Genomic DNA, 22709 nt, shown 5'->3' on the forward strand with positions numbered 1-22709 from the left:
GTGGTTTTCAGCAGAAAAGTTTCGAAGAGTCCAATTTTGAAACGTACAAATATTCCTCTAAAACCAGCCGAACTACGAATTCCGATTTACTCACCTGTAATCAGGAGGGAACCCAGGGCTGCATCTTTTAGCCCAGCACTGACCCTGAAAAGTAATTCTAAGCGTACTTACCAGTAACTTGCATTTCCTTCCATAGGAATCCATTGTGTGGTTTTCAGCGGAAAAGTTTCTAAGTGTCCAATTTTGAAAGGTACAAATATTCCTCTAAAATCAGCCGAACTACGAATTCTGATTTACTCACCTGTTATCATGAGAGAACCCAGGGCTGCATCTTTCAGCCCAGCACTGACCCTGAAAAGTAATTCTAAGCATACTTACCAGTAACTTGTATTTCCTTCCATAGGAATCCATTGTGTGGTTTTCAGCAGAAAAGTTTCGAAGAGTCCAATTTTGAAACGTACAAATATTACTCTAAAATCAGCCGAACTACAAATTCCGATTTACTGACCTGTAATCAGGAAAGAAGCCAGTGCTGCATCTTTTAGGGCAGCACTGACCCTGAAAAGCAATTCTAAGCATACTTACCAGTAACTTGTATTTCCTTCCATAAGAATCCATTGTGTGGTTTTCAGCAGAAAAGTTTCTAAGTGTCTAATTTTGAAAGGTACAAATATTCCTCTAAAATCAGCCGAACTACGAATTCCGATTTACTTACCTGTAATCATGAGAGAACCCAGGGCTGCATCTTTTAGCCCAGCACTGACCCTGAAAAGTGATTCTAAGCGTACTTACCAGTAACTTGCATTTCCTTCCATAGGAATCCATTGTGTGGTTTTCAGCAGAAAAGTTTCTAAGTGTTTATTTTTGAAACGTACAAATATTCCTCTAAAACCAGCCGAACTACGAATTCTGATTTACTCACCTGTAATCAGGAGGGAACCCAGTGCTGCATCTTTTAGCCCAGCACTGACCCTGAAAAGTAATTCTAAGCGTACTTACCAGTAACTTGTATATCCTTCCATAGGAATCCATTGTGTGGTTTTCAGCAGAAAAGTGTCATAAGTGTCCAATTTTGAAAAGTACAAATATTCCTCTAAAATCAGCCGGAATATGAATTCCGATTCACTCACCTTTAATCAGGAGAGAACCCAGTGCTGCATCTTTTAGCCCATCACTGACCCTGAAAAGTAATTCTAAGCATACTTACCAGTAACTTGTATTTCCTTCCATAGGAATCCATTGTGTTGTTTTCAGCAGAAAAGTTTCGAAGAGTCCAATTTTGAAACGTACAAACATTCCTCTAAAATCAGCCGAACTACGAATTCTGATTTACTCACCTGTAATCAGGAGAGAACCCAGTGCTGCATCTTTTAGCCCAGCACTGACCCTGAAAAGCAATTCTAAGCGTACTTACCAGTAACTTGTATTTCCTTCCATAAGAATCCATTGTGTGGTTTTCAGCAGAAAAGTTTCTAAGTGTCCAATTTTGAAAGGTACAAGTATTCCTCTAAAATCAGCCGACCTACGAATTCCGATTTACTCACCTGTTATCATGAGAGAACCCAGGGCTGCATCTTTTAGCCCAGCACTGACCCTGAAAAGTAATTCTAAGCATACTTACCAGTAACTTGCATTTCCTTCCATAGGAATCCATTGTGTGGTTTTCAGCAGAAAAGTTTCTAAGTGTCCATTTTTGAAACGTACAAATATTCCTCTAAAATCAACCGAACTACGAATTCCGATTTACTCACCTGTAATCAGGAGGGAACCCAGTGCTGCATCTTTTAGCCCAGCACTGACACTGAAAAGTAATTCTAAGCGTACTTACCAGTAACTTGTATTTCGTTCCATAGGAATCCATTGTGTGGTTTTCACCAGAAAATGTTCTGTGTCCAATTTTGAAACGTACAAATATTCCTCTAAAACCAGCCGAACTACGAATTCCGATTTACTCACCTGTAATCAGGAGGGAACCCAGTCCTGCATCTTTTAGCCCAGCACCGACCCTGAAAAGTAATTCTTAAGCGTACTTACCAGTAACTTGTATTTCCTTCCATAGGAATCCATTGTGTGGTTTTCAGCAGAAAAGTTTCGAAGAGTCCAATTTTGAAACGTACAAATATTCCTCTAAAACCAGCCGAACTACGAATTCCGATTTACTCACCTGTAATCAGGAGGGAACCCAGGGCTGCATCTTTTAGCCCAGCACTGACCCTGAAAAGTAATTCTAAGCGTACTTACCAGTAACTTGCATTTCCTTCCATAGGAATCCATTCTGTGGTTTTCAGCGGAAAAGTTTCTAAGTGTCCAATTTTGAAAGGTACAAATATTCCTCTAAAATCAGCCGAACTACGAATTCCGATTTACTCACCTGTTATCATGAGAGAACCCAGGGCTGCATCTTTCAGCCCAGCACTGACCATGAAAAGTAATTCTAAGCATACTTACCAGTAACTTGTATTTCCTTCCATAGGAATCCATTGTGTGGTTTTCAGCAGAAAAGTTTCGAAGAGTCCAATTTTGAAACGTACAAATATTACTCTAAAATCAGCCGAACTACAAATTCCGATTTACTGACCTGTAATCAGGAAAGAAGCCAGTGCTGCATCTTTTAGGGCAGCACTGACCCTGAAAAGCAATTCTAAGCATACTTACCAGTAACTTGTATTTCCTTCCATAAGAATCCATTGTGTGGTTTTCAGCAGAAAAGTTTCTAAGTGTCTAATTTTGAAAGGTACAAATATTCCTCTGAAATCAGCCGAACTACGAATTCCGATTTACTTACCTGTAATCATGAGAGAACCCAGGGCTGCATCTTTTAGCCCAGCACTGACCCTGAAAAGTGATTCTAAGCGTACTTACCAGTAACTTGCATTTCCTTCCATAGGAATCCATTGTGTGGTTTTCAGCAGAAAAGTTTCTAAGTGTTTATTTTTGAAACGTACAAATATTCCTCTAAAACCAGCCGAACTACGAATTCTGATTTACTCACCTGTAATCAGGAGGGAACCCAGTGCTGCATCTTTTAGCCCAGCACTGACCCTGAAAAGTAATTCTAAGCGTACGTACCAGTAACTTGTATATCCTTCCATAGGAATCCATTGTGTGGTTTTCAGCAGAAAAGTGTCATAAGTGTCCAATTTTGAAACGTACAAATATTCCTCTAAAATCAGCCGGAATATGAATTCCGATTCACTCACCTTTAATCAGGAGAGAACCCAGTGCTGCATCTTTTAGCCCATCACTGACCCTGAAAAGTAATTCTAAGCGTACTTACCAGTAACTTGTATTTCCTTCCATAGGAATCCATTGTGTTGTTTTCAGCAGAAAAGTTTCGAAGAGTCCAATTTTGAAACGTACAAATATTCCTCTAAAATCAGCCGAACTACGAATTCTGATTTACTCACCTGTAATCAGGAGTGAACCCAGTGCTGCATCTTTTAGCCCAGCACTGACCCTGAAAAGCAATTCTAAGCGTACTTACCAGTAACTTGTATTTCCTTCCATAAGAATCCATTGTGTGGTTTTCAGCAGAAAAGTTTCTAAGTGTCCAATTTTGAAAGGTACAAGTATTCCTCTAAAATCAGCCGACCTACGAATTCCGATTTACTCACCTGTTATCATGAGAGAACCCAGGGCTGCATCTTTTAGCCCAGCACTGACCCTGAAAAGTAATTCTAAGCGTACTTACCAGTAACTTGCATTTCCTTCCATAGGAATCCATTGTGTGGTTTTCAGCAGAAAAGTTTCTAAGTGTCCATTTTTGAAACGTACAAATATTCCTCTAAAATCAACCGAACTACGAATTCCGATTTACTCACCTGTAATCAGGAGGGAACCCAGTGCTGCATCTTTTAGCCCAGCACTGACACTGAAAAGTAATTCTAAGCGTACTTACCAGTAACTTGTATTTCGTTCCATAGGAATCCATTGTGTTGTTTTCAGCAGAAATGTTTCGAAGAGTCCAATTTTGAAACGTACAAATATTCCTCTAAAATCAGCCGAACTACGAATTCCGATTTACTCACCTGTAATCAGGAGAGAACCCAGTGCTGCATCTTTTAGCCCAGCACAGACCCTGAAAAGCAATTCTAAGCATACTTACCAGTAACTTGTATTTCCTTCCATAGGAATCCATTGTGTGGTTTTCAGCAGAAAACTTTCTAAGTGTCCAATTTTGAAAGGTACAAATATTCCTCTAAAATCAGCCGAACTACGAATTCCGATTTACTCACCTGTAATCAGGAGGGAACCCAGTGCTGCATCTTTTAGCCCAGCACTGACACTGAAAAGTAATTCTAAGCGTACTTACCAGTAACTTGTATTTCTTTCCATAGGAATCCATTGTGTGGTTTTCACCAGAAAATGTTCTGTGTCCAATTTTGAAACGTACAAATATTCCTCTAAAACCAGCCGAACTACGAATTCCGATTCACTCACCTGTAATCAGGAGAGAACCCAGTCCTGCATCTTTTAGCCCAGCACCAACCCTGAAAAGTAATTCTTAAGCGTACTTACCAGTAAGTTGTATTTCCTTCCATAGGAATCCATTGTGTGGTTTTCAGCAGAAAAGTTTCGAAGAGTCCAATTTTGAAACGTACAAATATTCCTCTAAAACCAGCCGAACTACGAATTCCGATTTACTCACCTGTAATCAGGAGGGAACCCAGTGCTGCATCTTTTAGCCCAGCACTGACCCTGAAAAGTAATTCTAAGCATACTTACCAGTAACTTGTATTTCCTTCCATAGGAATCCATTGTGTGGTTTTCAGCAGAAAAGTGTCATAAGTGTCCAATTTTGAAACGTACAAATATTCCTCTGAAATCAGCCGAACTACGAATTCCGATTCACTCACCTTTAATCAGGAGAGAACCCAGTGCTGCATCTTTTAGCCCAGCACTGACCCTGAAAAGTAATTCTAAGCGTACTTACCAGTAACTTGTATTTCCTTCCATAGGAATCCATTGTGTTGTTTTCAGCAGAAAAGTTTCGAAGAGTCCAATTTTGAAACGTACAAATATTCCTCTAAAATCAGCCGAACTACGAATTCCGATTTACTCACCTGTAATCAGGAGAGAACCCAGTGCTGCATCTTTTAGCCCAGTACTGACCCTGAAAAGCAATTCTAAGCGTACTTACCAGTAACTTGTATTTCCTTCCATAAGAATCCATTGTGTGGTTTTCAGCAGAAAAGTTTCTAAGTGTCCAATTTTGAAAGGTACAAATATTCCTCTAAAATCAGCCGAACTACGAATTCCGATTTACTCACCTGTTATCATGAGAGAACCCAGGGCTGCATCTTTTAGCCCAGCACTGACCCTGAAAAGTAATTCTAAGCGTACTTACTAGTAACTTGCATTTCCTTCCCTAGGAATCCATTTTGTTGTTTTCAGCAGAAAAGTTTCGCAGAGTCCAATTTTTAAACATACAAATATTCCTCTAAAATCAGCCGAACTACGAATTCCGATTTACTCACCTGTAATCAGGAGAGAACCCAGTGCTGCATCTTTTAGCCCAGCACTGACCCTGAAAAGCAATTCTAAGCGTACTTACCAGTAACTTGTATTTCCTTCCATAGGAATCCATTGTGTGGTTTTCAGCAGAAAAGTTTCTAAGTGTCCAATTTTGAAAGGTACAAATATTCCTCTAAAATCAGCCGAACTACGAATTCCGATTTACTTACCTGTAATCATGAGAGAACCCAGGGCTGCATCTTTTAGCCCAGCACTGACCCTGAAAAGTGATTCTAAGCGTACTTACCAGTAACTTGCATTTCCTTCCATAGGAATCCATTGTGTGGTTTTCAGCAGAAAAGTTTCTAAGTGTTTATTTTTGAAACGTACAAATATTCCTCTAAAACCAGCCGAACTACGAATTCTGATTTACTCACCTGTAATCAGGAGGGAACCCAGTGCTGCATCTTTTAGCCCAGCACTGACCCTGAAAAGTAATTCTAAGCGTACTTACCAGTAACTTGTATATCCTTCCATAGGAATCCATTGTGTGGTTTTCAGCAGAAAAGTGTCATAAGTGTCCAATTTTGAAACGTACAAATATTCCTCTAAAATCAGCCGGAATATGAATTCCGATTCACTCACCTTTAATCAGGAGAGAACCCAGTGCTGCATCTTTTAGCCCATCACTGACCCTGAAAAGTAATTCTAAGCGTACTTACCAGTAACTTGTATTTCCTTCCATAGGAATCCATTGTGTTGTTTTCAGCAGAAAAGTTTCGAAGAGTCCAATTTTGAAACGTACAAATATTCCTCTAAAATCAGCCGAACTACGAATTCTGATTTACTCACCTGTAATCAGGAGAGAACCCAGTGCTGCATCTTTTAGCCCAGCACTGACACTGAAAAGTAATTCTAAGCGTACTTACCAGTAACTTGTATTTCGTTCCATAGGAATCCATTGTGTTGTTTTCAGCAGAAATGTTTCGAAGAGTCCAATTTTGAAACGTACAAATATTCCTCTAAAATCAGCCGAACTACGAATTCCGATTTACTCACCTGTAATCAGGAGAGAACCCAGTGCTGCATCTTTTAGCCCAGCACAGACCCTGAAAAGCAATTCTAAGCATACTTACCAGTAACTTGTATTTCCTTCCATAGGAATCCATTGTGTGGTTTTCAGCAGAAAACTTTCTAAGTGTCCAATTTTGAAAGGTACAAATATTCCTCTAAAATCAGCCGAACTACGAATTCCGATTTACTCACCTGTAATCAGGAGGGAACCCAGTGCTGCATCTTTTAGCCCAGCACTGACACTGAAAAGTAATTCTAAGCGTACTTACCAGTAACTTGTATTTCTTTCCATAGGAATCCATTGTGTGGTTTTCACCAGAAAATGTTCTGTGTCCAATTTTGAAACGTACAAATATTCCTCTAAAACCAGCCGAACTACGAATTCCGATTCACTCACCTGTAATCAGGAGAGAACCCAGTCCTGCATCTTTTAGCCCAGCACCAACCCTGAAAAGTAATTCTTAAGCGTACTTACCAGTAAGTTGTATTTCCTTCCATAGGAATCCATTGTGTGGTTTTCAGCAGAAAAGTTTCGAAGAGTCCAATTTTGAAACGTACAAATATTCCTCTAAAACCAGCCGAACTACAAATTCCGATTTACTCACCTGTAATCAGGAGGGAACCCAGTGCTGCATCTTTTAGCCCAGCACTGACCCTGAAAAGTAATTCTAAGCATACTTACCAGTAACTTGTATTTCCTTCCATAGGAATCCATTGTGTGGTTTTCAGCAGAAAAGTGTCATAAGTGTCCAATTTTGAAACGTACAAATATTCCTCTAAAATCAGCCGAACTACGAATTCCGACTCACTCACCTTTAATCAGGAGAGAACCCAGTGCTGCATCTTTTAGCCCAGCACTGACCCTGAAAAGTAATTCTAAGCGTACTTACCAGTAACTTGTATTTCCTTCCATAGGAATCCATTGTGTTGTTTTCAGCAGAAAAGTTTCGAAGAGTCCAATTTTGAAACGTACAAATATTCCTCTAAAATCAGCCGAACTACGAATTCCGATTTACTCACCTGTAATCAGGAGAGAACCCAGTGCTGCATCTTTTAGCCCAGTACTGACCCTGAAAAGCAATTCTAAGCGTACTTACCAGTAACTTGTATTTCCTTCCATAAGAATCCATTGTGTGGTTTTCAGCAGAAAAGTTTCTAAGTGTCCAATTTTGAAAGGTACAAATATTCCTCTAAAATCAGCCGAACTACGAATTCCGATTTACTCACCTGTTATCATGAGAGAACCCAGGGCTGCATCTTTTAGCCCAGCACTGACCCTGAAAAGTAATTCTAAGCGTACTTACCAGTAACTTGCATTTCCTTCCATAGGAATCCATTGTGTGGTTTTCAGCAGAAAAGTTTCTAAGTGTCCATTTTTGAAACGTACAAATATTCCTCTAAAATCAACCGAACTACGAATTCCGATTTACTCACCTGTAATCAGGAGGGAACCCAGTGCTGCATCTTTTAGCCCAGCACTGACACTGAAAAGTAATTCTAAGCGTACTTACCAGTAACTTGTATTTCGTTCCATAGGAATCCATTGTGTTGTTTTCAGCAGAAATGTTTCGAAGAGTCCAATTTTGAAACGTACAAATATTCCTCTAAAATCAGCCGAACTACGAATTCCGATTTACTCACCTGTAATCAGGAGAGAACCCAGTGCTGCATCTTTTAGCCCAGCACAGACCCTGAAAAGCAATTCTAAGCATACTTACCAGTAACTTGTATTTCCTTCCATAGGAATCCATTGTGTGGTTTTCAGCAGAAAACTTTCTAAGTGTCCAATTTTGAAAGGTACAAATATTCCTCTAAAATCAGCCGAACTACGAATTCCGATTTACTCACCTGTAATCAGGAGGGAACCCAGTGCTGCATCTTTTAGCCCAGCACTGACCCTGAAAAGTAATTCTAAGTGTACTTACCAGTAACTTGTATTTCTTTCCATAGGAATCCATTGTGTGGTTTTCACCAGAAAATGTTCTAAGTGTCCAATTTTGAAACGTAAAAATATTCCTCTAAAACCAGCCAAACTACGAATTCCGATTTACTCACCTGTAATCAGGAGGGAACCCAGTGCTGCATCTTTTAGCCCAGCACTGACCCTGAAAAGTAATTCTAAGCGTACTTACCAGTAACTTGTATTTCCTTCCATAGGAATCCATTGTGTGGTTTTCAGCAGAAAAGTGTCATAAGTGTCCAATTTTGAAACGTACAAATATTCCTCTAAAATCAGCCGAACTACGAATTCCGATTCACTCACCTGTAATCAGGAGGGAACCCAGTGCTGCATCTTTTAGCCCAGCACTCACCCTGAAAAGTAATTCTAAGCGTACTTACCAGTAACTTGTACTTCTTTCCATAGGAATCCATTGTGTGGTTTTCACCAGAAAATGTTCTGTGTCCAATTTTGAAACGTACAAATATTCCTCTAAAACCAGCCGAACTACGAATTCCGATTTACTCACCTGTAATCAGGAGGGAACCCAGTCCTGCATCTTTTAGCCCAGCACCGACCCTGAAAAGTAATTCTTAAGCGTACTTACCAGTAACTTGTATTTCCTTCCATAGGAATCCATTGTGTGGTTTTCAGCAGAAAAGTTTCGAAGAGTCCAATTTTGAAACGTACAAATATTCCTCTAAAACCAGCCGAACTACGAATTCCGATTTACTCACCTGTAATCAGGAGGGAACACAGGGCTGCATCTTTTAGCCCAGCACTGACCCTGAAAAGTAATTCTAAGCGTACTTACCAGTAACTTGCATTTCCTTCCATAGGAATCCATTGTGTGGTTTTCAGCGGAAAAGTTTCTAAGTGTCCAATTTTGAAAGGTACAAATATTCCTCTAAAATCAGCCGAACTACGAATTCCGATTTACTCACCTGTTATCATGAGAGAACCCAGGGCTGCATCTTTCAGCCCAGCACTGACCCTGAAAAGTAATTCTAAGCATACTTACCAGTAACTTGTATTTCCTTCCATAGGAATCCATTGTGTGGTTTTCAGCAGAAAAGTTTCGAAGAGTCCAATTTTGAAACGTACAAATATTACTCTAAAATCAGCCGAACTACAAATTCCGATTTACTGACCTGTAATCAGGAAAGAAGCCAGTGCTGCATCTTTTAGGGCAGCACTGACCCTGAAAAGCAATTCTAAGCATACTTACCAGTAACTTGTATTTCCTTCCATAAGAATCCATTGTGTGGTTTTCAGCAGAAAAGTTTCTAAGTGTCTAATTTTGAAAGGTACAAATATTCCTCTAAAATCAGCCGAACTACGAATTCCGATTTACTTACCTGTAATCATGAGAGAACCCAGGGCTGCATCTTTTAGCCCAGCACTGACCCTGAAAAGTGATTCTAAGCGTACTTACCAGTAACTTGCATTTCCTTCCATAGGAATCCATTGTGTGGTTTTCAGCAGAAAAGTTTCTAAGTGTTTATTTTTGAAACGTACAAATATTCCTCTAAAACCAGCTGAACTACGAATTCTGATTTACTCACCTGTAATCAGGAGGGAACCCAGTGCTGCATCTTTTAGCCCAGCACTGACCCTGAAAAGTAATTCTAAGCGTACTTACCAGTAACTTGTATATCCTTCCATAGGAATCCATTGTGTGGTTTTCAGCAGAAAAGTGTCATAAGTGTCCAATTTTGAAACGTACAAATATTCCTCTAAAATCAGCCGGAATATGAATTCCGATTCACTCACCTTTAATCAGGAGAGAACCCAGTGCTGCATCTTTTAGCCCATCACTGACCCTGAAAAGTAATTCTAAGCGTACTTACCAGTAACTTGTATTTCCTTCCATAGGAATCCATTGTGTTGTTTTCAGCAGAAAAGTTTCGAAGAGTCCAATTTTGAAACGTACAAATATTCCTCTAAAATCAGCCGAACTACGAATTCTGATTTACTCACCTGTAATCAGGAGAGAACCCAGTGCTACATCTTTTAGCCCAGCACTGACCCTGAAAAGCAATTCTAAGCGTACTTACCAGTAACTTGTATTTCCTTCCATAAGAATCCATTGTGTGGTTTTCAGCAGAAAAGTTTCTAAGTGTCCAATTTTGAAAGGTACAAGTATTCCTCTAAAATCAGCCGACCTACGAATTCCGATTTACTCACCTGTTATCATGAGAGAACCCAGGGCTGCATCTTTTAGCCCAGCACTGACCCTGAAAAGTAATTCTAAGCGTACTTACCAGTAACTTGCATTTCCTTCCATAGGAATCCATTGTGTGGTTTTCAGCAGAAAAGTTTTTAAGTGTCTATTTTTGAAACGTACAAATATTCCTCTAAAATCAACCGAACTACGAATTCCGATTTACTCACCTGTAATCAGGAGAGAACCCAGTGCTGCATCTTTTAGCCCAGCACTGACCCTGAAAAGCAATTCTAAGCGTACTTACCAGTAACTTGTATTTCCTTCCATAGGAATCCATTGTGTGGTTTTCAGCAGAAAAGTTTCTAAGTGTCCAATTTTGAAAGGTACAAATATTCCTCTAAAATCAGCCGAACTACGAATTCCGATTTACTTACCTGTAATCATGAGAGAACCCAGGGCTGCATCTTTTAGCCCAGCACTGACCCTGAAAAGTGATTCTAAGCGTACTTACCAGTAACTTGCATTTCCTTCCATAGGAATCCATTGTGTGGTTTTCAGCAGAAAAGTTTCTAAGTGTTTATTTTTGAAACGTACAAATATTCCTCTAAAACCAGCCGAACTACGAATTCTGATTTACTCACCTGTAATCAGGAGGGAACCCAGTGCTGCATCTTTTAGCCCAGCACTGACCCTGAAAAGTAATTCTAAGCGTACTTACCAGTAACTTGTATATCCTTCCATAGGAATCCATTGTGTGGTTTTCAGCAGAAAAGTGTCATAAGTGTCCAATTTTGAAACGTACAAATATTCCTCTAAAATCAGCCGGAATATGAATTCCGATTCACTCACCTTTAATCAGGAGAGAACCCAGTGCTGCATCTTTTAGCCCATCACTGACCCTGAAAAGTAATTCTAAGCGTACTTACCAGTAACTTGTATTTCCTTCCATAGGAATCCATTGTGTTGTTTTCAGCAGAAAAGTTTCGAAGAGTCCAATTTTGAAACGTACAAATATTCCTCTAAAATCAGCCGAACTACGAATTCTGATTTACTCACCTGTAATCAGGAGAGAACCCAGTGCTGCATCTTTTAGCCCAGCACTGACACTGAAAAGTAATTCTAAGCGTACTTACCAGTAACTTGTATTTCGTTCCATAGGAATCCATTGTGTTGTTTTCAGCAGAAATGTTTCGAAGAGTCCAATTTTGAAACGTACAAATATTCCTCTAAAATCAGCCGAACTACGAATTCCGATTTACTCACCTGTAATCAGGAGAGAACCCAGTGCTGCATCTTTTAGCCCAGCACAGACCCTGAAAAGCAATTCTAAGCATACTTACCAGTAACTTGTATTTCCTTCCATAGGAATCCATTGTGTGGTTTTCAGCAGAAAACTTTCTAAGTGTCCAATTTTGAAAGGTACAAATATTCCTCTAAAATCAGCCGAACTACGAATTCCGATTTACTCACCTGTAATCAGGAGGGAACCCAGTGCTGCATCTTTTAGCCCAGCACTGACACTGAAAAGTAATTCTAAGCGTACTTACCAGTAACTTGTATTTCTTTCCATAGGAATCCATTGTGTGGTTTTCACCAGAAAATGTTCTGTGTCCAATTTTGAAACGTACAAATATTCCTCTAAAACCAGCCGAACTACGAATTCCGATTCACTCACCTGTAATCAGGAGAGAACCCAGTCCTGCATCTTTTAGCCCAGCCCCAACCCTGAAAAGTAATTCTTAAGCGTACTTACCAGTAAGTTGTATTTCCTTCCATAGGAATCCATTGTGTGGTTTTCAGCAGAAAAGTTTCGAAGAGTCCAATTTTGAAACGTACAAATATTCCTCTAAAACCAGCCGAACTACGAATTCCGATTTACTCACCTGTAATCAGGAGGGAACCCAGTGCTGCATCTTTTAGCCCAGCACTGACCCTGAAAAGTAATTCTAAGCATACTTACCAGTAACTTGTATTTCCTTCCATAGGAATCCATTGTGTGGTTTTCAGCAGAAAAGTGTCATAAGTGTCCAATTTTGAAACGTACAAATATTCCTCTAAAATCAGCCGAACTACGAATTCCGACTCACTCACCTTTAATCAGGAGAGAACCCAGTGCTGCATCTTTTAGCCCAGCACTGACCCTGAAAAGTAATTCTAAGCGTACTTACCAGTAACTTGTATTTCCTTCCATAGGAATCCATTGTGTTGTTTTCAGCAGAAAAGTTTCGAAGAGTCCAATTTTGAAACGTACAAATATTCCTCTAAAATCAGCCGAACTACGAATTCCGATTTACTCACCTGTAATCAGGAGAGAACCCAGTGCTGCATCTTTTAGCCCAGTACTGACCCTGAAAAGCAATTCTAAGCGTACTTACCAGTAACTTGTATTTCCTTCCATAAGAATCCATTGTGTGGTTTTCAGCAGAAAAGTTTCTAAGTGTCCAATTTTGAAAGGTACAAATATTCCTCTAAAATCAGCCGAACTACGAATTCCGATTTACTCACCTGTTATCATGAGAGAACCCAGGGCTGCATCTTTTAGCCCAGCACTGACCCTGAAAAGTAATTCTAAGCGTACTTACTAGTAACTTGCATTTCCTTCCCTAGGAATCCATTTTGTTGTTTTCAGCAGAAAAGTTTCGCAGAGTCCAATTTTTAAACATACAAATATTCCTCTAAAATCAGCCGAACTACGAATTCCGATTTACTCACCTGTAATCAGGAGAGAACCCAGTGCTGCATCTTTTAGCCCAGCACTGACCCTGAAAAGCAATTCTAAGCGTACTTACCAGTAACTTGTATTTCCTTCCATAGGAATCCATTGTGTGGTTTTCAGCAGAAAAGTTTCTAAGTGTCCAATTTTGAAAGGTACAAATATTCCTCTAAAATCAGCCGAAATACGAATTCCGATTAACTCACCTGTAATCAGGAGAGAACCCAGTGCTGCATCTTTTAGCCCAGCACTGACCCTGAAAAGTAATTCTAAGCGTACTTACCAGTAACTTGTATTTCCTTCCATAGGAATCCACTGTGTGGTTTTCACCAGAAAATGTTCTGTGTCCAATTTTGAAACGTAGAAATATTCCTCTAAAATCAGCCGAACTACGAATTCCGATTTACTCACCTGTAATCACGAGAGAACACGGTGCTGCATGTTTTAGCCCAGCACTGACCCTGAAAAGTATTTCTAAGCGTACTTACCAGTAACATGTATCTCCTTCCATAGGAATCTATTGTGTGTTTTTCAGCAGAAAAGTGTCATAAGTGTCCAATTTTGAAACGTACAAATATTCCTCTAAAATCAGCCGAACTACGAATTCGATTCACTCACCTGCAATCAGGAGAGAACCCAGTGCTGCATCTTTTAGCCCTGCACTGACCCTAAAAAGTAATTCTAAGCGTACTTACCAGTAACTTGTATTTCCTTCCATAGGAATCCATTGTGTGGTTTTCAGCCGAAAAGTTTCGAAGAGTCCAATTTTGAAACGTACAAATATTCCTCTAAAACCAGCCGAACTACGAATTCCGATTTACTCACCTGTAATCAGGAGGGAACCCAGTGCTGCATCTTTTAGCCCAGCACTGACCCTGAAAAGTAATTCTAAGCATACTTACCAGTAACTTGTATTTCCTTCCATAGGAATCCATTGTGTGGTTTTCAGCAGAAAAGTGTCATAAGTGTCCAATTTTAAAACGTACAAATATTCCTCTAAAATCAGCCGAACTATGAATTCCGATTCACTCACCTTTAATCAGGAGAGAACCCAGTGCTGCATCTTTTAGCCCAGCACTGACCCTGAAAAGTAATTCTAAGCATACTTACCAGTAACTTGTATTTCCTTCCATAGGAATCCATTGTGTTGTTTTCAGCAGAAAAGTTTCGAAGAGTCCAATTTTGAAACGTACAAATATTCCTCTAAAATCAGCCGAACTACGAATTCCGATTTACTCACCTGTAATCAGGAGAGAACCCAGTGCTGCATCTTTTAGCCCAGCACTGACCCTGAAAAGCAATTCTAAGCGTACTTACCAGTAACTTGTATTTCCTTCCATAAGAATCCATTGTGTGGTTTTCAGCAGAAAAGTTTCTAAGTGTCCAATTTTGAAAGGTACAAATATTCCTCTAAAATCAGCCGAACTACGAATTCCGATTTACTCACCTGTTATCATGAGAGAACCCAGGGCTGCATCTTTTAGCCCAGCACTGACCCTGAAAAGTAATTCTAAGCGTACTTACCAGTAACTTGCATTTCCTTCCATAGGAATCCATTGTGTGGTTTTCAGCAGAAAAGTTTCTAAGAGTCCATTTTTGAAATGTACAAATATTCCTCTAAAATCAACCGAACTGCGAATTCCGATTTACTCACCTGTAATCAGGAGAGAACCCAGTGCTGCATCTTTTAGCCCAGCACTGACCCTGAAAAGTAATTCTAAGCGTACTTACTAGTAACTTGCATTTCCTTCCCTAGGAATCCATTTTGTTGTTTTCAGCAGAAAAGTTTCGCAGAGTCCAATTTTTAAACATACAAATATTCCTCTAAAATCAGCCGAACTACGAATTCCGATTTACTCACCTGTAATCAGGAGAGAACCCAGTGCTGCATCTTTTAGCCCAGCACTGACCCTGAAAAGCAATTCTAAGCGTACTTACCAGTAACTTGTATTTCCTTCCATAGGAATCCATTGTGTGGTTTTCAGCAGAAAAGTTTCTAAGTGTCCAATTTTGAAAGGTACAAATATTCCTCTAAAATCAGCCGAAATACGAATTCCGATTAACTCACCTGTAATCAGGAGAGAACCCAGTGCTGCATCTTTTAGCCCAGCACTGACCCTGAAAAGTAATTCTAAGCGTACTTACCAGTAACTTGTATTTCCTTCCATAGGAATCCACTGTGTGGTTTTCACCAGAAAATGTTCTGTGTCCAATTTTGAAACGTAGAAATATTCCTCTAAAATCAGCCGAACTACGAATTCCGATTTACTCACCTGTAATCACGAGAGAACATGGTGCTGCATGTTTTAGCCCAGCACTGACCCTGAAAAGTATTTCTAAGCGTACTTACCAGTAACATGTATCTCCTTCCATAGGAATCTATTGTGTGTTTTTCAGCAGAAAAGTGTCATAAGTGTCCAATTTTGAAACGTACAAATATTCCTCTAAAATCAGCCGAACTACGAATTCGATTCACTCACCTGCAATCAGGAGAGAACCCAGTGCTGCATCTTTTAGCCCTGCACTGACCCTAAAAAGTAATTCTAAGCGTACTTACCAGTAACTTGTATTTCCTTCCATAGGAATCCATTGTGTGGTTTTCAGCCGAAAAGTTTCGAAGAGTCCAATTTTGAAACGTACAAATATTCCTCTAAAACCAGCCGAACTACGAATTCCGATTTACTCACCTGTAATCAGGAGGGAACCCAGTGCTGCATCTTTTAGCCCAGCACTGACCCTGAAAAGTAATTCTAAGCATACTTACCAGTAACTTGTATTTCCTTCCATAGGAATCCATTGTGTGGTTTTCAGCAGAAAAGTGTCATAAGTGTCCAATTTTAAAACGTACAAATATTCCTCTAAAATCAGCCGAACTACTAATTCCGATTCACTCACCTTTAATCAGGAGAGAACCCAGTGCTGCATCTTTTAGCCCAGCACTGACCCTGAAAAGTAATTCTAAGCATACTTACCAGTAACTTGTATTTCCTTCCATAGGAATCCATTGTGTTGTTTTCAGCAGAAAAGTTTCGAAGAGTCCAATTTTGAAACGTACAAATATTCCTCTAAAATCAGCCGAACTACGAATTCCGATTTACTCACCTGTAATCAGGAGAGAACCCAGTGCTGCATCTTTTAGCCCAGCACTGACCCTGAAAAGCAATTCTAAGCGTACTTACCAGTAACTTGTATTTCCTTCCATAAGAATCCATTGTGTGGTTTTCAGCAGAAAAGTTTCTAAGTGTCCAATTTTGAAAGGTACAAATATTCCTCTAAAATCAGCCGAACTACGAATTCCGATTTACTCACCTGTTATCATGAGAGAACCCAGGGCTGCATCTTTTAGCCCAGCACTGACCCTGAAAAGTAATTCTAAGCGTACTTACCAGTAACTTGCATTTCCTTCCATAGGAATCCATTGTGTGGTTTTCAGCAGAAAAGTTTCTAAGAGTCCATTTTTGAAATGTACAAATATTCCTCTAAAATCAACCGAACTGCGAATTCCGATTTACTCACCTGTAATCAGGAGAGAACCCAGTGCTGCATCTTTTAGCCCAGCACTGACCCTGAAAAGTAATTCTAAGTGTACTTACCAGTAACTTGTATTTCTTTCCATAGGAATCCATTGTGTGGTTTTCACCAGAAAATGTTCTAAGTGTCCAATTTTGAAACGTAAAAATATTCCTCTAAAACCAGCCGAACTACGAATTCCGATTTACTCACCTGTAATCAGGAGGGAACCCAGTGCTGCATCTTTTAGCCCAGCACTGACCCTGAAAAGTAATTCTAAGCGTACTTACCAGTAACTTGTATTTCCTTCCATAGGAATCCATTGTGTGGTTTTCAGCAGAAAAGTGTCATAAGTGTCCAATTTTGAAACGTACAAATATTCCTCTAAAATCAGCCGAACTACGAATTCCGATTCACTCACCTGTAATCAGGCGGGAACCCAGTGCTGCATCTTTTAGCCCAGCACTCACCCTGAAAAGTAATTCTAAGCGTACTTACCAGTAACTTGTACTTCTTTCCATAGGAATCCATTGTGTGGTTTTCACCAGAAAATGTTCTGTGTCCAATTTTGAAACGTACAAATATTCCTCTAAAACCAGCCGAACTACGAATTCCGATTTACTCACCTGTAATCAGGAGGGAACCCAGTCCTGCATCTTTTAGCCCAGCACCGACCCTGAAAAGTAATTCTTAAGCGTACTTACCAGTAACTTGTATTTCCTTCCATAGGAATCCATTGTGTGGTTTTCAGCAGAAAAGTTTCGAAGAGTCCAATTTTGAAACGTACAAATATTACTCTAAAATCAGCCGAACTACAAATTCCGATTTACTGACCTGTAATCAGGAAAGAAGCCAGTGCTGCATCTTTTAGGGCAGCACTGACCCTGAAAAGCAATTCTAAGCATACTTACCAGTAACTTGTATTTCCTTCCATAAGAATCCATTGTGTGGTTTTCAGCAGAAAAGTTTCTAAGTGTCTAATTTTGAAAGGTACAAATATTCCTCTAAAATCAGCCGAACTACGAATTCCGATTTACTTACCTGTAATCATGAGAGAACCCAGGGCTGCATCTTTTAGCCCAGCACTGACCCTGAAAAGTGATTCTAAGCGTACTTACCAGTAACTTGCATTTCCTTCCATAGTAATCCATTGTGTGGTTTTCAGCAGAAAAGTTTCTAAGTGTTTATTTTTGAAACGTACAAATATTCCTCTAAAACCAGCTGAACTACGAATTCTGATTTACTCACCTGTAATCAGGAGGGAACCCAGTGCTGCATCTTTTAGCCCAGCACTGACCCTGAAAAGTAATTCTAAGCGTACTTACCAGTAACTTGTATATCCTTCCATAGGAATCCATTGTGTGGTTTTCAGCAGAAAAGTGTCATAAGTGTCCAATTTTGAAACGTACAAATATTCCTCTAAAATCAGCCGGAATATGAATTCCGATTCACTCACCTTTAATCAGGAGAGAACCCAGTGCTGCATCTTTTAGCCCATCACTGACCCTGAAAAGTAATTCTAAGCGTACTTACCAGTAACTTGTATTTCCTTCCATAGGAATCCATTGTGTTGTTTTCAGCAGAAAAGTTTCGAAGAGTCCAATTTTGAAACGTACAAATATTCCTCTAAAATCAGCCGAACTACGAATTCTGATTTACTCACCTGTAATCAGGAGAGAACCCAGTGCTGCATCTTTTAGCCCAGCACTGACCCTGAAAAGCAATTCTAAGCGTACTTACCAGTAACTTGTATTTCCTTCCATAAGAATCCATTGTGTGGTTTTCAGCAGAAAAGTTTCTAAGTGTCCAATTTTGAAAGGTACAAGTATTCCTCTAAAATCAGCCGACCTACGAATTCCGATTTACTCACCTGTTATCATGAGAGAACCCAGGGCTGCATCTTTTAGCCCAGCACTGACCCTGAAAAGTAATTCTAAGCGTACTTACCAGTAACTTGCATTTCCTTCCATAGGAATCCATTGTGTGGTTTTCAGCAGAAAAGTTTCTAAGTGTCCATTTTTGAAACGTACAAATATTCCTCTAAAATCAACCGAACTACGAATTCCGATTTACTCACCTGTAATCAGGAGGGAACCCAGTGCTGCATCTTTTAGCCCAGCACTGACACTGAAAAGTAATTCTAAGCGTACTTACCAGTAACTTGTATTTCGTTCCATAGGAATCCATTGTGTTGTTTTCAGCAGAAATGTTTCGAAGAGTCCAATTTTGAAACGTACAAATATTCCTCTAAAATCAGCCGAACTACGAATTCCGATTTACTCACCTGTAATCAGGAGAGAACCCAGTGCTGCATCTTTTAGCCCAGCACAGACCCTGAAAAGCAATTCTAAGCATACTTACCAGTAACTTGTATTTCCTTCCATAGGAATCCATTGTGTGGTTTTCAGCAGAAAACTTTCTAAGTGTCCAATTTTGAAAGGTACAAATATTCCTCTAAAATCAGCCGAACTACGAATTCCGATTTACTCACCTGTAATCAGGAGGGAACCCAGTGCTGCATCTTTTAGCCCAGCACTGACCCTGAAAAGTAATTCTAAGTGTACTTACCAGTAACTTGTATTTCTTTCCATAGGAATCCATTGTGTGGTTTTCACCAGAAAATGTTCTAAGTGTCCAATTTTGAAACGTAAAAATATTCCTCTAAAACCAGCCAAACTACGAATTCCGATTTACTCACCTGTAATCAGGAGGGAACACAGGGCTGCATCTTTTAGCCCAGCACTGACCCTGAAAAGTAATTCTAAGCGTACTTACCAGTAACTTGCATTTCCTTCCATAGGAATCCATTGTGTGGTTTTCAGCGGAAAAGTTTCTAAGTGTCCAATTTTGAAAGGTACAAATATTCCTCTAAAATCAGCCGAACTACGAATTCCGATTTACTCACCTGTTATCATGAGAGAACCCAGGGCTGCATCTTTCAGCCCAGCACTGACCCTGAAAAGTAATTCTAAGCATACTTACCAGTAACTTGTATTTCCTTCCATAGGAATCCATTGTGTGGTTTTCAGCAGAAAAGTTTCGAAGAGTCCAATTTTGAAACGTACAAATATTACTCTAAAATCAGCCGAACTACAAATTCCGATTTACTGACCTGTAATCAGGAAAGAAGCCAGTGCTGCATCTTTTAGGGCAGCACTGACCCTGAAAAGCAATTCTAAGCATACTTACCAGTAACTTGTATTTCCTTCCATAAGAATCCATTGTGTGGTTTTCAGCAGAAAAGTTTCTAAGTGTCTAATTTTGAAAGGTACAAATATTCCTCTAAAATCAGCCGAACTACGAATTCCGATTTACTTACCTGTAATCATGAGAGAACCCAGGGCTGCATCTTTTAGCCCAGCACTGACCCTGAAAAGTGATTCTAAGCGTACTTACCAGTAACTTGCATTTCCTTCCATAGGAATCCATTGTGTGGTTTTCAGCAGAAAAGTTTCTAAGTGTTTATTTTTGAAACGTACAAATATTCCTCTAAAACCAGCTGAACTACGAATTCTGATTTACTCACCTGTAATCAGGAGGGAACCCAGTGCTGCATCTTTTAGCCCAGCACTGACCCTGAAAAGTAATTCTAAGCGTACTTACCAGTAACTTGTATATCCTTCCATAGGAATCCATTGTGTGGTTTTCAGCAGAAAAGTGTCATAAGTGTCCAATTTTGAAACGTACAAATATTCCTCTAAAATCAGCCGGAATATGAATTCCGATTCACTCACCTTTAATCAGGAGAGAACCCAGTGCTGCATCTTTTAGCCCATCACTGACCCTGAAAAGTAATTCTAAGCGTACTTACCAGTAACTTGTATTTCCTTCCATAGGAATCCATTGTGTTGTTTTCAGCAGAAAAGTTTCGAAGAGTCCAATTTTGAAACGTACAAATATTCCTCTAAAATCAGCCGAACTACGAATTCTGATTTACTCACCTGTAATCAGGAGAGAACCCAGTGCTGCATCTTTTAGCCCAGCACTGACCCTGAAAAGCAATTCTAAGCGTACTTACCAGTAACTTGTATTTCCTTCCATAAGAATCCATTGTGTGGTTTTCAGCAGAAAAGTTTCTAAGTGTCCAATTTTGAAAGGTACAAGTATTCCTCTAAAATCAGCCGACCTACGAATTCCGATTTACTCACCTGTTATCATGAGAGAACCCAGGGCTGCATCTTTTAGCCCAGCACTGACCCTGAAAAGTAATTCTAAGCGTACTTACCAGTAACTTGCATTTCCTTCCATAGGAATCCATTGTGTGGTTTTCAGCAGAAAAGTTTCTAAGTGTCCATTTTTGAAACGTACAAATATTCCTCTAAAATCAACCGAACTACGAATTCCGATTTACTCACCTGTAATCAGGAAGGAACCCAGTGCTGCATCTTTTAGCCCAGCACTGACACTGAAAAGTAATTCTAAGCGTACTTACCAGTAACTTGTATTTCGTTCCATAGGAATCCATTGTGTTGTTTTCAGCAGAAATGTTTCGAAGAGTCCAATTTTGAAACGTACAAATATTCCTCTAAAATCAGCCGAACTACGAATTCCGATTTACTCACCTGTAATCAGGAGAGAACCCAGTGCTGCATCTTTTAGCCCAGCACAGACCCTGAAAAGCAATTCTAAGCATACTTACCAGTAACTTGTATTTCCTTCCATAGGAATCCATTGTGTGGTTTTCAGCAGAAAACTTTCTAAGTGTCCAATTTTGAAAGGTACAAATATTCCTCTAAAATCAGCCGAACTACGAATTCCGATTTACTCACCTGTAATCAGGAGGGAACCCAGTGCTGCATCTTTTAGCCCAGCACTGACCCTGAAAAGTAATTCTAAGTGTACTTACCAGTAACTTGTATTTCTTTCCATAGGAATCCATTGTGTAGTTTTCACCAGAAAATGTTCTAAGTGTCCAATTTTGAAACGTAAAAATATTCCTCTAAAACCAGCCAAACTACGAATTCCGATTTACTCACCTGTAATCAGGAGGGAACCCAGTGCTGCATCTTTTAGCCCAGCACTGACCCTGAAAAGTAATTCTAAGCGTACTTACCAGTAACTTGTATTTCCTTCCATAGGAATCCATTGTGTGGTTTTCAGCAGAAAAGTGTCATAAGTGTCCAATTTTGAAACGTACAAATATTCCTCTAAAATCAGCCGAACTACGAATTCCGATTCACTCACCTGTAATCAGGAGGGAACCCAGTGCTGCATCTTTTAGCCCAGCACTCACCCTGAAAAGTAATTCTAAGCGTACTTACCAGTAACTTGTACTTCTTTCCATAGGAATCCATTGTGTGGTTTTCACCAGAAAATGTTCTGTGTCCAATTTTGAAACGTACAAATATTCCTCTAAAACCAGCCGAACTACGAATTCCGATTTACTCACCTGTAATCAGGAGAGAACCCAGTGCTGCATCTTTTAGCCCAGCACTGACCCTGAAAAGTAATTCTAAGCGTACTTACCAGTAACTTGTATTTCCTTCCATAGGAATCCACTGTATGGTTTTCACCAGAAAATGTTCTGTGTCCAATTTTGAAACGTAGAAATATTCCTCTAAAATCAGCCGAACTACGAATTCCGATTTACTCACCTGTAATCACGAGAGAACACGGTGCTGCATGTTTTAGCCCAGCACTGACCCTGAAAAGTATTTCTAAGCGTACTTACCAGTAACATGTATCTCCTTCCATAGGAATCTATTGTGTGTTTTTCAGCAGAAAAGTGTCATAAGTGTCCAATTTTGAAACGTACAAATATTCCTCTAAAATCAGCCGAACTACGAATTCCGATTAACTCACCTGTAATCAGGAGAGAACCCAGTGCTGCATCTTTTAGCCCAGCACTGACC

The sequence above is a fragment of the Triturus cristatus genome, chromosome 1_1 (assembly GCF_964204655.1).
Source record: "Triturus cristatus chromosome 1_1, aTriCri1.1, whole genome shotgun sequence".
Classification (NCBI taxonomy): Eukaryota; Metazoa; Chordata; class Amphibia; order Caudata; family Salamandridae; genus Triturus; species Triturus cristatus.